The following is an 11,150-nucleotide window of genomic DNA, read 5'->3' as shown; positions in this document are numbered from 1 at the left end:
ATAGCCTAATTTTATTTTTAATTATTATTAATTAATTACAGAAATTCAGAAAATTAATTGAAATTCTCTGAAATTCGGGTCGGGGTTTGTCAGAATCGGGTTGAAGATTATCCAGTGATTTTGATCGATTCTCTGCATCAAATCGTGTGATTCAAGTACCCAAATTGAAGGTTTTGATCTGTTCTTTCTATTTCTATCATCAATTTCATGTTTTAATTCGTTGTTTTTTTATTTTCAAATTCTAGGGTTTATGTTCGAATTGGGTCTTTTTGATTTTAGGGTTATTAAAATGATTTGATGATTGATATAACTTTATATGCTGATTTCTGATCGATTCATGGTGTTTAATTGAACGAACGATACCTAGATAGTGATATTCGATTTCTAGGGTTTATGTTCAATTTTTAATTTATACGTTTTTGAGTTTTATGAATCTTTGGTTCTTGAGATGTTAAGGGTTTTATTGTAGAATTTATAAGCTTTTATTTGAGCTATTAAAATTGAAGGTTCATGTACAGATGAGTGATTTTGATAGTTGGCCGGAGTTTATGTCGATTTCGCCGGAGGAGTTGATTCAGGGATGTTTTTGGTATGCTTTGGCCGGGAATAGATTGCTGGAGTGATTTGGAACTGAAACCCTGTAAAAACTACATCCAACGATGTTGTTTTTGGCTTGGTTTTGGCTGGCCGGAATCCTAGCCGGTGGCCAGATTCCTGGAAAATTTCCGGTCATGTTCTTCATGACCCGGAAATCGACCCGGTTGACCCATTTGTTGACCCGGTTTTGATCTGCTTTGTCAGAGGTTTTGATTCTGACAAATGTTTCTGGAAATTAATTTTTATTCTTATTTTTATAATTTATAAAATCAATTTTTATTTATTTTATAAATTGATTAATTAATTATTCAATTAATTGATTTATATTATAAATAATTCTGAAATATTTTCTAAAAATTAGGTCTACTTATTTCTTTAATTATTTATTATTTATTATCTATTAATTATTTAAAAATGATTAATTATTTTAATAATTAATCAAATTATTTTCATTAAATCATAATAAATTTATTTTACATCCAAAAATTATAGAAAACTCATTTTTAATTATGATTTTTCCCAAATAATTATTTAAAAATATTTTTAGGGTTTAATAATTAATAATAATTGTTTATATTGAATAATACATTGATTTATCCGTGTTTATCTAATATTAATTGAACCGTTTATCCAATTCAAGCGGAACGAAAGCCCTTTGACTCAGCAAAATGATTTGTTTTCATTAAAAATAATATTACATCCTAATTTATTTTAGAAACTATTTGAATTTTGATATTTATTTAATTATAAGCCTTATTGCGTAGAGAGACGAGTCCGATAAATTCCGAAAAATAGGAAACGAGTCAGATAATGATCCGTTAAGCGAATAGCGAGTCGATTTTGATTCTAAAAATGATTTAAACCTAAAAATGACTATGTGACTTATGTGCTTATATGTATTATATGGTTAAGCAAGTTCTATCTGTTAATAAATGGTATACGAGTCAATAATACACGTATGGGTACACGGTAAAAGCTATGTGAAGTCGGTTTGAGACGTGATGAAGATACGAGATGACTAAATCAGTCTATTTCTTTGATAGAAGTAAAGCCAGCAAGGCGAGTTGAGCCGGTGATAGACGACGGTAATGTACTTGGAGTAAATCGCGTGAAAGGCAAGTTTTTCCCCTATTCTAATCTCAGAAAAGTGACATTTCTTCAAATTCTTATCACACTTGCACACTTTTGATTCAGATTCATAAATACTGATACACAATTGTTATTCTTTCATTCATATTTCCTTTCGATTCTTGATGTCTTCTTTTCATTGAATCCTCTATTTATATTTTAATACTTATACCCTTATATACATATACTCTGATATATCCTGATGTTGGAATACATCGAAAGCATTCCGATTGTTCCGGATGCTAAGCTATGGACTGGATGGTTACGATACAGGCCGAGTATTAACCGGACCCTTGATTAATAGGCTATAGTGCCTGGGTACCCTATATATTGGTGGGGTCTATACAGTTGGGTATAGATTCGCGTTGTATCCTGACTGATCAGCAGGTTATATTGCATATATTGGTTCTTGTATCCAGTCTCGTTTATTTGGCGCTTGCCAGTAATGGCATATATTATTCTTTACAGAAACGGATGGTTGTTCAAATCAGTAGACCACCGGTTCAATTATCCTTCTCTCTTTATACTATAAATATATGTATATTGTTGCAGGCTTGTTGAGCAAATTTTTGGCTCACCTCTATTATTGTGTTTACCTTGTTTTCAGTTAAGGTTGAGAATGAAACCCATCCGAACCCGAATAGTCAAGAAATGAGTCAAGCCGCGAGATCCTCTCATACCCAAGGTGTTGATCCCAATTCAGGAAGAAAGCTTTGAGTTGCCTGAGCGGATGGAGTGTAGATAGTTAATGTTTTTGTATGAATAAAGGTGAACTTAGATTAAAACTGGGAAGACAATGGTTTGTAATAAAGAGAGTTTGTAAGATTTTAAATTTTCTTTGTAATAAAGTTAGTTAGTGGTTCTTGTTTTCATACTTCAACCTAAAAAGATCCTGGTTAGTGTTAAAGGGGTTTAGATATATATATATATATATATATATATATATATATATATATATATATATTTGCTTAATTGTTATACAGGTTGTACATGTTTGGTGATTAGCTAGTAACCCCCAGACTTATACCCCGGGTCTGGAGGGCGTTATGTATATATATATATATATTACATAAAATTATTAAAACATTTATTTGATTCAAAAAATGGTAATCCATATTAAATTAATTAACATATTTTCAAATAACAAGAGTTTCGTAAATAGGTAAATTATTATTTATTAAATATAACATATAATTTAATTTTATTAAATTTAAAATGATTAATTTTATACCGTATAACTAGAAATTAAATATACATATATTTGATTTTATAAAAGATTTAATTACATGCAGGAAATTTATTTTTTTTAATATTAGGATACTAGTTAAATACTAGTTTAAATATTTATTTACTGAATTTAAAATTAAAAATAATTAAAAAACTAAAATCTGCACAAATATAAAAAGTTAATAGTAGAGTCTTGTGAATTATTAGTGAAGGGTTTTTAGCACATAAACGCAACGAAAAACGTAAATTTAAATCTTAAAAATCGAAACCCTCTGCAGAATCCATGCGAAAAACAATATTTAATTTGTAGTTCAGTATGTTTACCTTAAGAAGTTTTACGTTAATGGAAAGATGGAGCTCTTGAATGATCACCACGTAGCCCATCGCTGGAACGATCTACGCCTTGAAGGTATCCACATGAATGATCGCCCGGAAGATGGGTGTGTACTAGCACGTTCTTGAGGCCGCCTTTTTGATCTCTCTATCTCTCATCAAGCTGCTAGGATTTATGTTTTATCAAATAAAACGTGTAACCCTAATTCTATTAGAAAAAGATATCATATAGGCAAGTGCTTGTAATATCCGGGATATATCGTGCAATTATTTTTGCTAATAGATAATTATTATATGTATTCAGTATCTATTCTGTGAATTATTTGTTAAGTGTTAAATGTGTTTGAATGTTTAAAATGCTATTAATTAAGTATTTCAATTTTTATATGTTCCAAATAAAATATAGATAATTGTCATATCTTCCTAATTATTTTTATGTTGATTTATGAATTTATAGGAATCATATGGATTTTATAAAATCTTTTTCCGGGTATTTAAAATCTATTTTATAAAAACGGGAACCAACCAACGTCATCCGTTTTTACATTTTTAGAACCCGAAACTCTTCCGAGAACTCCTTCCTAACCTAATTGTAATATTCCGAACATATTCCATGTTTTGACTTTTTCGATCTGGCGTACGGTTTGTCCTGCGCGGGTCCCGACGCAACATTTTCGATACAATATTCATTTCGTTAAATCAATAAAACTCGTATTTTCGATAAACGGGAGCTTTTTATTAAACTATCACAATTATCACCTCGTAGTACGTGTAACCAGGCGCTGAGACCAAGACCGCAGTACAAATTGTACTGGTTTGGATAATTATCCCGAAAACCGATACCGTTTGGATCAGTTTTTACAAATAAACGTACCGTTTTATATCCGGAATGATCCAACGGGATACTAATTTTCCGTAATTATAAATAGCCTTTTACCGTATTTTATTTCGTATTAAAATCATTTGCAGACAGTTAATTATATAATTTTACAGAGAAAATTCATATATTCATAAACCCTTCTGAAAATCAAACCACAAGTTCAAGGTGTTAGTGAAATCCGTTTGGAAAGTTGGAGTAACCAAATCGAAGGTCTCAAGGAGTACTATCAAATTCCAGAACCTGTTTTACTGCAGAATCAAAGGTTGATTTTATATATTTTTATTTATTTTCGAATTATTTTTATTAAAAATATGAATTTTTGTTCGGATGATTATTTGTATGATTTGATGATTGCATGTTGTAGAGCTTGTTTTTCTGATGATTTTGATATATTATATGACTGATTTGGAGTTCAACAACATGTTCAAAATTGAGTTTGATTTTCGAATTTTGAAATTAGGGTTTATAACCCGTATGAATGTTTTCAATTAAAATTTGGGGCTTTTTGATCTAGGGGTTATTAGCTGTTGATTTATAGTGGGTTATGTTCCTTATGAAATTTGCAATCGATTGGTATATAGCTCGTCAACAGAGGATGCTTGAATTGTAGGGAGTTGTATTTTAAACTTTTCGTCGAACTCGCCGGAAACCGGCGAGTTTCTTGAATATTTTCCGGCCAACTCCGGGATGATTAGAATGAATTGATGGTATGGTTGTGTTCCTTGTAAAGTGTAGATGTAATCTGGAGGTTGTGAAGGTGTGACGGTGCCGGAGACGAGTTCTCCGGCGAACCTGTCGTTTTCCGGCGGGGTGAACTGCAAAATTGCAGTTTAGCCCCTGTATTTTTGTAGGTGATGAAGTTTAGTCCCCCAGGTTTCCAGAATTTGCATATTTTGGATTCCTGTTTTAAAATTATTTAAAAATCATATTTTCTATTTATTTTAATTATAAAAATCCGTTTTAAATTTCTGAAAATTCCAAAAATTATTATTTTAATTCCAAAAAAATTACTTTTAATTCAAAAATAAATCTGAATTAATTATTTCATTAATTTCAGTTAATTTTTAATTGATTAATTAGTCAATTAATTCGAAAATTAATTGATTAATTGATTTAATTAATTATTAATTGATTTTAATTAATTATTTAATTAGATTTAATTATTTAAAAATGATTTAAAAATTCCGAAAAATAGTTTCGAGCTTTAAAATATTATTTTAAATTGTTTTCAAGGCTCGATAATTATTATAAAATTGTTTTGAAGCCAGAATTGGCCAACCGAACCCTGTTTATTACTCCGAAATTGATCCAACGACCCGCTTTAATTCCGAAAAATGTTTTAAAAATTATTTTAAATACCCGAAAGCCTGTTTATGACCCGAGAATTCTTTATAAGTGATATGTCATTGATTATTTGACGTGTTATGTGTTATATGTGACTTGTTGATTGACTATTGGTCTATATGTTCGGTGATTACTTGTTTATATCATAACTTTCAATCCGTTAATCGGATTTGGGTGAAACGAAGGGTAGTTGAAACCTTATGACGTCCATGTGACGATTAGAATAATGTGAAATGAATATTGATAGATACCTATGATGCCTAGCAGAGTAAGCAAGGCGTAGCAAAGAGAAGCAGGTGATCAGAGAATGGAATCGACATGTAGAAAATACAGCAAGTGATCGGAAGATAGAGTCGAGGCATAGGAAAAGTTGACGAGTGGTTGTTGAAGAGAGTCAATTGATGAGTACAAGTGAAATTGGAATCGATTATGATAAGGCAAGTACTTCTGAACCTTTCTCAAGATATAAAGCAAATATTTTTAAATTCTCTTGTGACATACTGTTAATACCCAAAATAGCTCTGTTTTATACTGTAAATACTTTGAATCCTTCAGCCTTGAACCTGAGCCACATCATTTGATCTTTCAGCCGCAAGCCTTATTCTTTGTGAACCACTTCTTGTTGATTTACCAGATATTAAACCACACAAATACGATACTACTCCACAAATATATAACCATCATATACCAAACACTGGAACAAAATTATTTAAACATACAGAAAGTTTTATACTCAACCATACCTTGTGATATCAAAGTACTAAAACCTTGTCAAAACACTATTCATCTAATACCCGATTATCCTACCGGCTGGAGGCTACTTCTTCTATATACTCTGAAATACCCCTTCAGTAACCATGAATTTTTACCATGTTTTTTTTACAAATGTTCTACTGTTATTGATTATGATCTGATTTATTGAACTCTCTTGTTTATCATATTGAAATGCTTTAGAATTGGATAGTTTTCTTTGTATAGACCAGATTTGTGGTCAGACCATATCGATGGTCAAGTTAGGCCAATGTGTGCCTTGGATCCAGTAGTTAGAGCAGTGCTGTGTGCTCTGCTCGGGGTTAGTGCGTGACTGATCAGCAGCCTAGCCTTGGTTTTAAAAACTTAAAATGAATATCCAATTCTATTGGTTGTTTAACAAGAAACTTGATTCCTTTGAATCATCTTGTTTATTATTGTTTAACCTCAGTTATTGATAATATGACTTGCTGAGCTAGTTAGCTCACTCTTGCGAATCTTTTTATGTATTCAACAGTTAAGAAGGATACGGTTGATAGCAAGGTTTCCCAGTTCAATGTTCGAGCTAGGATTCCAGATTATGATTGATCGAGCTAGCAGGAGCTTATTGCAGTAGTGAGATAGTAAGGTTGTAAGAATAATTTCATATCATTTGTAAATTAAATTAGTTGGGATTTGGTACGTTGTAATAAAAGTTAAGGTTGTGGCTTGTTTTCATACTTTGACCTGTTGCGATCCGTGGTTATGTCAAGCAGGGTCATTGCAAATAATAATTTATATACAGGTTTATATATTGAGTATGTGTTGTGGACCCCAAACTTCTGACCCGGGTTTGGAGGGCACCACAGTGCTAATGGGCCTCCAACCCTACACTGAATTTTAGAGTTATTATTATTATTATTATTAAATTCGAAATTCTAATTATTGTATTATTAAGTCTCACTTAATCATCCAATAACTTAATTTCGGATTTAATATTAAATTCAAACTTCTTACATTTAATTTAAATCCAAATTTAAATTAAATAATCCTCCAATCATTCTTTGTGCGACCCTTTAGGTTATTATTACGTTGGAAACAATTTTAAATCTAATTTAAAATCATATACAATGAGCGGTATCTAGTAATACATCATTGTTACCCAAGTAATAATAATTAAATCGGTGATCAATTAAACCTTTTGTAAGAACCCTGATTTTTGTAATATTTTAAAACTTCTGTGAATAGTAACTTGAGCTGATTAAGTAATACGTATCGGGATCATCATAAAATGAATAGTGGAATTTTGAGAATCCGAGATCATATTCTTGTTTATCGAGGAAAATAAGTGAATGTAAAAGCCGACGGAATTCGAAGATTCACGATTATACTACGTGTTTTCGTATCCGTAAAGAATGGCGTAGAACCGGGAATACTACGTAAAATAAATAATAAATCAAGGTGTTTCTATGTAATAACCCCAAAATTTTTGAACTTTTTGTAACCCTTATGAATAGTGTTTTTGCTGATTATGCTGAATTAGAAAACTTTTCATGCCACACTATGTAGGGGTTCTTTTATTGTTATTCTGAGATCTTATTAGTACTCTGTATGGTATATAAGTGTATGTAAAGATCGTTAGAATCCAAATTCGAACACTTTGATTTTTCCCGAAAATCCACCATATACCGAAAGAATTGAGTATAAGGTAACATGATAAAAAGGATTTAAATTCAAGGATTATAAGAGAGGATCATAAAAGGAATATAATGTATTGAGAAAGGTTAAGGGAACCCAAGTAATATGATCCCGGGTATGATCCCTCAAACGATAAACGAAAACGAAAGTTAAGCGAACCGTATAACAGATCAGCGGTCATTAGCCAAGTGATTAAGAGTTAATCAAAGGGTTAGTGGGGAGTGATGTCATCTCACCAACAAGAAGAGGACAAGTGTAGGAGGATGACATAGCATGATGACCTAAGCATGATCAAAAGAGAAGTGTGTTGTTGGTTGATTGTGAACCACACAAAATTCACCATGGTTAAAATTAATTAATCAAAACAAAGCAACCAACCAAGGAAAGCAAAACAAATCACAAAAAACACAACTTGACTTCCTTTTCTTCAAGAAAGCTCTCGGCTTTTCCATGGAAAGCAAGGGAAAGTTTTTCAAAACTTAAGCTACACACCTTCATAATTCAAAAGGTTTGTTTCTTTAGCTTCTATAATTCATAACTTAGATGAGCCATAAGTTTAAGCTCAAGATTCCATGATTATCATAGCTAATTAATTCATTAAAGTTTTTGGTGAATAGTGTTTTTCAAGAACTTAAAATTTTGTTCTTGAGTTTTTGTTTAGATTAAGCTTTGGTAAGGACTTTCAAGGGTGATTCCAAGCTCCTTAGTTACTTTTACTCACCAAGGAAGGTATAATCTCATACCCTAGCCCTACTTTTGTATATTTAGAGCTTTTGTGTTTGGTATGGTTCATGGGAAGCTTGATTATTGTGTAATTAGAGATGTGTTGGTTTTATGATGTGTTTGGAGTTGTAAATCTTGTTGATTAGTTAAAGAACTTAAGTAAAGCTTTTAGTTCATGTTGGGAAGTAGTATAAATTTGGAAATATTGAGTTGTTGGGGCTGTTGTAGCATTGTATGAATGGAGTTAGGTTGAATGATTGAATTGTGATTGATTGGTGGTTGATTTGGAGTAGGATAAAAATTGGTAATCACATAAATATAGCCGTCATAATGCCCGATTTACCTTAGACTGTTTTTGTTCTTAACTTCAGGACCCGTGAACTCACTGTAAGATTCTGACCATTGCCATGTTTAGATAGTTCATGTTACGAGCTTCATTTTGATATGTGGTTCGCTTGAATCCGATGTACGGTTTAGGAGAAACGACCGTTTTAAGTAACGGCGTTTCGCGGACGAACCATTTCCCCTCGCCTTACTTTGAAACCTTGGTTAAGGTCCTTAAATGACTATTTGGAGCATGAAATAATTATGTAAGGTTAAAGGGTCAGTTGGTAGGGTATTCGCGAAAGCGTCTTTTTAAAATTCGTAACGGTTAATTTATTAAAAATGGTGGAGCTGAGGGTACTCGAGCGACTTATGTGAATCGTTAAGCGACCTTAAGCGAATGTTAGAGTCTAATTGGTTAAAGTCTAGTTTCTTAAGTGACTTTGGTTTAGTTCCAACTTATATGTTGTTTATAGGTTACTAGACTCGCCCCAGGCCTTTTACCACCCCAGTCGCTCATGCAAGTTTTTTTACCCGTTATACTGTTATTGTGATGTAAATATATGTATATGCATTATCTTGTGATAAGTGCATGATTGTTATTAGCAAATTTTGCGATATATTAGAGCATGCTGATATGGTATATATGCATGTCTGTTTCGTAATCTTGATATCTAATTGTTGATTCAAATGCTTATAAGTTGCATAATACCTATGCTAGAGATAAGCAGTAGTTGCGTATACCCTTAGTATAGGGGGACCCAAAGGTGAACATTTTCTAAACCGGGAGTCGATGTTCCCGAGTATAATATATATATTTATATATATATTGATATAGTTTTCAAAACTATTAATCGAATAAGGTTTATTCGATAACTTTATTTTATTTAATGAATATTATTTTGAATATTCATTCGAGGACTTATGACTCCACTTACTTTATTTAATGAATATTATTTTGAATATTCATTTGAGGACTTATGACTTCGCTAATTTTATTAAATAATATTCTTTATTTTTTTAAAGAATAATGTTTCGATAATCTAACTTATTTTTGATTATTCAAATAAAGATCGTACTTTCGTATAAGTATATCTTTGGTTATTTATTATTCATTTCAAGTATGAGTTTTAAAACTTCTACTTCAACTATTTTTATAGAGATTATCCTTTATGGGAAGATTATTTAAATAATAATATTTAGATATTTTCTAATATATCGGGACTGATTTATTTCATTAAATAAGCATTACTCCAAACATTCTTAAAAATGTTTTCGAGTCTTCAAACTGATTTTTAAAAGTTAGGGCAGATCCCAAAACTCATTTTTATATTTAAGATCTTCCCTTCGAAGGGGATTTAAATACTTGCTCAAAACCTGAGGGATCTGGCTCTGTGATGTATTTTATATTCGCAACAAGGTTGCTGTTTTGATAAAAGAGTTTTTGATTACTTACCCAACACTCGGGAAGTAAAATTCTTGGAACAAGTTAATCCATTAACAGGCATCGCGTGGGAAATATCGGTGAGTTTTCCTTTCCAACTAGATACGACTTCTTGGTGGAGCCGTATCAACAAGTTTCTACTTGGGGAAAGGGGGGACGAGCTTTACGGTTCAGAGTCATGGATTTCATCTGAACTAGGAGTGGCGTAAGTGGTCGAGTGGCGCCGGCCCAGCCTTATTATATTGGCCCAAGTGGCCTGGAAGTTCCGCTAAGACGGTCCATTCCTTAGGAGTCCAGTGTTCGGTTGACAAGTAAATCCGACAGGTTCTCCTCTACATGTAGAGAATGGTGGGGTTGCACTACTACGACTGATCATCGTAAGTGGTCTTCCTGGCGCGGCAAACTCCCGTAATGAGTTCATCATCCAATTGGATATTTCTGCAACTCTACCCATAACACTTTGATCGAAAGGCGACGGTTGGGCGATTGTTGAGTGTTGGCAGGGTCAAGTTTTCAAAATGATGTTTGCATCAAATGAAGTATCTCGTAACTTCATTTTATTTTGATGATATTTTAAAGATTGATTCTATACAAGTTTTGTCTTGTAGCTTAATCTATGGGATGAACTATTTATACATTGAACGGTGGTAGTTCAAGTAGTATTCGGAAAAGATATAAGTATATTGGAGTATCTTGTAACTTCATCTTTTCAACTTATATCTG

Source organism: Apium graveolens, chromosome 4, assembly GCF_009905375.1.
Source record: "Apium graveolens cultivar Ventura chromosome 4, ASM990537v1, whole genome shotgun sequence".
In the NCBI taxonomy this organism is placed as follows: Eukaryota; Viridiplantae; Streptophyta; class Magnoliopsida; order Apiales; family Apiaceae; genus Apium; species Apium graveolens.
Note: the sequence above shows the minus strand (reverse complement) of the source record.